The sequence below is a fragment of the Talpa occidentalis genome, unplaced genomic scaffold (genome assembly GCF_014898055.3).
Source record: "Talpa occidentalis isolate TD23 unplaced genomic scaffold, MPIMG_talOcc4v2.1 talOcc4.2, whole genome shotgun sequence".
Taxonomy (NCBI): Eukaryota; Metazoa; Chordata; class Mammalia; order Eulipotyphla; family Talpidae; genus Talpa; species Talpa occidentalis.
The window spans coordinates 41,279,414-41,284,143 of NW_023602073.1; the positions used below are offsets into that span (position 1 = coordinate 41,279,414).

The following is a 4,730-nucleotide window of genomic DNA, read 5'->3' on the forward strand; positions in this document are numbered from 1 at the left end:
GGTGTAACGAACATATAAAACTTACAAGTAAAATTGACAATGTTAAGGTGCCTGCGAGCGCTGTGAGAGAAAGTAGCTGAGGCCACATACGGAGTGGTAAAGACTGATAAAGCAGACGGTGCCTGAGCCTAAACCTGGTAAGAAGGTATAAAAGGAGCAGCTCCCTGAAGCAGACTCAGAGCAGTCCTAACAACTGGCTCGGAGCAACAGACTCACTGGAGGCTACTCTTCCAGAGTCCAGCTCGCTGCCTCCCTTTGGACTCAGACTCGCTCTCCAGCTGAAACCTCTCCTCGCTCCTGCTGCTAGCTCGCTCCCAGGTTTGGCACACCAGGAAACTTGCACTTTCAGGCTCTGCTCCCCGTGACCCCGGTGGCCTGCTCCCTGACAGCAGCCCAAGGGGTCTATCAGCTCAACACCCTGCACGACCATCCGCACTGCGTGCCCTCGAGCCTAGAGACTTCCACGGCCTAAGGACTTCCACCTTGGTGGAAGGCCCGGCTAACACACTTCGCGGCGACTGTCTTCAGTCTAATGTACATTGGGAACTTGGGGTTGGCTTGCCTGTATGAACATAAGTGTGTGTGACTAATATAGGAAAAAATTTCTCTTTGAGAGCCAACTTCTGACTGAAGCTTATCTATCACGCTCGCGACAATGTATTGTTTACTAATTGTATTAAAGTTCCTTTCCAGGGCCTCCCTGGTAGCACAGGTGGTTGAGCGCAGTGCTGTGAAGCTGTCTGCAGCCTCTGCAGTGCCAGTTCGATCCCCACCGGCCTCGGAACAACCCACATGGTGAGCAGACCTCTCCAGTCTCGCCTACTACTCCCTTCAGCAGTGTATTTCGTCATTCTGCCTGTTCTGTTCCCCGCTCTGTCTCTGGTGAATCCTCTCACCCTCCTGTGCATATGGACTATACCCTGGTTCTTGCATAAATAAAAAATATATATATATAAAAATATAAGTTCCTTTCCATTAAAATCTCATATGTTTTGTATTGACGCAGCCGATGGCAGAACCTATTTAGAGCAGGCAGGTTTGTGGGGTCTGGGGTGCCCTTCTCCCTGCATACCAGATATTTTAGAATGTGGATTTGAGGATAATCTTACGCACACAAAGTCCACCCAAATGGAACTGGCCCAGAGCAAGGCCCAGAAGCCTGCCCCAAGTCCAAAGCACCTTTCAGTGGGAACCCACAGGAAAGGATCAGAAACAACCAGACAAGTCTGGGAGGAAAAGAGCAAAATCAAGACAAGAACCACCATTGTCACCTCCCCACGGGTCTGTCACACACATCTGTGTCACCCAGTCCACGACCAAAAGGCAAGAGCAATTTGTCCACATGTCTGTCAGTTCCACGTGTCTCCTCCAGGTTTCCTTTTAGCTCCATCTTGCTTCCTTCCTTCCTCCATCCCTTCTGCAGCTTCTTCCTCTCCCAGCTCAGCTCCAACCTCTCTTGGGTGGGGCAAGAAACCAGAAACCCCCTTTCCTGGGGACCACCCCATTGCCAGGACACAGTGCTTGGGAATGCAGAAGACTCCATTTGTACTTCCAGGTCAGCACAGCAGATATTTTAGACTGTGGATTGAGGATGATCTTAATGATTGCTGAATAGTTTTCCTTGTGTATATGTATCACATCTTCTCCATCCAGTCATCTATTTTTGGGCATTTGGGTTGTTTTCATATCTTACCTATTATAAATAGTGCTACAATAAACATAGGGGTGCCGTTTTCCTTTTGAATTAGTGTTTTTGTGTCCTTTGGGTAGATTCTTAGGAATGGAATTGCTGGATCATTAGGTAGATCCATTTTTAGTAATTTGAGGGTCTTCCACACAGCTCTGAATAATGTTTGGACAAGTTTGCATTCCCACCAGCAATATAGGAGAGTTCCTTTTTCTCCACATCCTCACCAGCATTTGTTGTTTCTGTTTTTTTCATTTTTCATGTGGGCTTTCTCACTGGAGTGAAGTGTACCCCATCTTCTTGATTCAAGATCCCCTGATTTAAAACACAATGAGAAACCACTTCACACCTGTGAGAAGGGCCCATATCAAAAGGACCAGACATAACAAGAGCTGGCAGGACATGGAGACAAGGGAACAGTCCTGCACTATTTTGGGGAATGTAGACTGGTTCAGCCCTGCTGGAAAATGGTGACCAGGTTTCTTAGAAAATTAACTGAGCACCTGCCATAGGACCCAGCAGGCCCATTCCAACGTATCTACCCTGCCTCAACAGCCCATGAGAAGTTCTCAGCTATGAAGGAAGACTCAAAGTCTAAATGAATTAGCAGCAGGGGGAGGCTGGGGAGAGCCCTCTAGGGCGGCTCTGCCTCTCACTTTCCCAACCCAAGCTCTTATTAATGATATGAACAAAGGGATAAGGAAATAGCATGCAATTGTGTTTATGCTTATACAAATGAATAAGTTACTGCAGGAACAAGTTTTTCTAGTTAGTAGGGATCATGCCACAAGTCAGCATGTCCTCAGGGAACAGGAGTTCATTTGGGGAAGAAGTTCTGTTTGCAGAACTTCTAACCTCCTGGAACCTCCTGTGCAGAGTAAGCAGGTGCTCTCAGAGACTCCGGCTCCCTTTAGGGCGGCAGGCGCCAGCACACCTTCAGAGGACGTTACACTACTTCACAGGAAAACTGCACCCCCCTGATCACTACAGCACTATTTACAGTAGCCAAGCTGTGGAAGGGGTGGTACATAGGTAATAGAATACTAATCATCAAGAAACATGAACTAATGCCATCTGGGGCAACATGGATAGAGCAAATGGAAATAAGCCCAAAGGAGAAAGACAAATATGTCACTTAGGTATGGATATAGAGTAATTAAACAAAGGGCTAGATTAAGCCAAACTTAAAAGCTATCCCTTGAGTCTCTTAGGTGGTGCCTGACTACTGGCTGGGGCTGCAGACCAGCCCAGACTTCCTGGCCTGGCAGCGCTGGATGGCAGACAGACCCTCTCTAGTTTACATCAAACTCATTTGACAACAAAGCCTGACTCCAGCTGACTGAATCCCCCATTGTGTGTTGTTTCACCTACACCACCACTGGGTCCCCAGCCTCTGCTGTTTGCTGGGTCTGAGATGGATCTTGTACTTGATGCTGCATGTAATTTATTTCTTTGTTTGTTTTTAAGATTCATTTTTTATTTATTTATGCATATAAGAACTGGGGTATAGGCCAGAGGTGCAGAGGGTGAGAGGATTCACCAGACACAGAGGAGGGAGCAGAACTGGCCAATCTACTGAAATCCACTGCTGAGGGGATGGGTGGGTGAGACAGGAGAGGTCTGCTGCCCTCTGTGGGTTGCTTCCTGGCCGGGGATCAAACTCAGATCTAAGAAGTGTTAGCACTCAGACTTAAACCTTATGCCACGAGGGAGGCCCTGTTTTTAATATTTTTTTTACATCTCTGATACTATTGATAATAGTGTGAGGTCTCCTGCTTCTCTGCTTTCACAACAAACACACTCCTTCCAGCACGTGGCTCAGGTCGGGTTTACACGTGTCTTTGTCACCTTTACTCAGTGTCCATCTCTCACGACAGTGCAAGCTCCATGTCTCCAGGGTCCTCTCTCTGCTGCCATTGTATCTGCAGGGGAGGCAGCTTGGGGAGGCAGGAGCCAGCCAGGGAGAGGGATGCTGGGAAGTGAAGAGGAGGCAAAGGCAGAGAACACTTGGGAGATGCTCCCTGGTTCACTGAGAAAAGCATTTCTCAAAGTGTGGTTGTGGAATCCTTGAAGTCACCCAGAGCCTGTCACAGGAGCCACGAGGTCAAAACTATTTTCTAAACGTCACTTAGACACCATTGGCTTTTTCACTATTTTGCCATCTGCTGAGGTAAAAATTACTGAAAATGGAGCTTATATTACTAACTGCAGTTTTTCTTCACAACTACTTACCTCAGAAACACATCTCCAAGCCAGTTCCATTTCAAAGTGTCTTGGTTGAAGTATTAAAAATTATCTTGGGCCCCAGCCCAGTCAGCGCCGGAACTGCCTCCTGTCCGCGCCCGCTGCCCTGCAGCCCCGCGCTGAGACCCAGGCCATCCCCGACCAGGGGAAGGCCCAGCTGGAAGAGAAGGAGAACCAGACATTCCCCAGGTTCAAGGCTGTGGAGTTCAAGAGCCAGCTGTTCGCCGGGAGGAACTTCTTCATCAAGGTTCAAGTGGGCGAGGAAGACTTCATGCGCCTTCGAGTCTTTCGGAGCCTCCCCCACGAAAACAAGCCCCGTCCCTGTCCAGCTCTCAGACCAGCAGGACCCGGCAGGAGGAGCTCTCCTGCTTCTAGCCCCAACTGAGGCCGCTCCCCAGCCGCCTTTCCATGCCCTGCCAGCTGCGCAGACCTGCTGGGGGAAGGCCATCCTGCTCACAGTTCCTTTTGGGCTTCCCTCCCCATCAGCGATCCCCAGAATACAATAGTTTCTTAACTCTCTAAAAAAAAAGTCATCTTCATTATTCTGTCATCCTCAAATCCACATTTTACAGCACCTGATGCGATGACACGCAAGTGCACACACAACACTCCTGCTGCGTTCCCAGCTGTTATGTGCCAAGAAAAATATTTGCATGAGATGAATTGGACTATTTTTCTTTTTTGTAGGCAATACCATCTTCACATGAAGGAATGAATGACAAAATCTGTGGCTATTTGATTTGGTTAATTAGCAGACATTGTCCTGAAAATGAGTGCTGGTCATGGGGCCCCCAACCTC

At 48.3% G+C, this 4,730-nt stretch overlaps 1 pseudogene; it reads left to right on the forward strand.

Moving 5' to 3' along the window:
* The first annotated feature begins 2,468 nt into the window (after window positions 1-2,468).
* Window positions 2,469-4,324, forward strand: LOC119251248 (cystatin-B-like; annotated as a pseudogene).
* The last annotated feature ends 406 nt before the right edge of the window (window positions 4,325-4,730 follow it).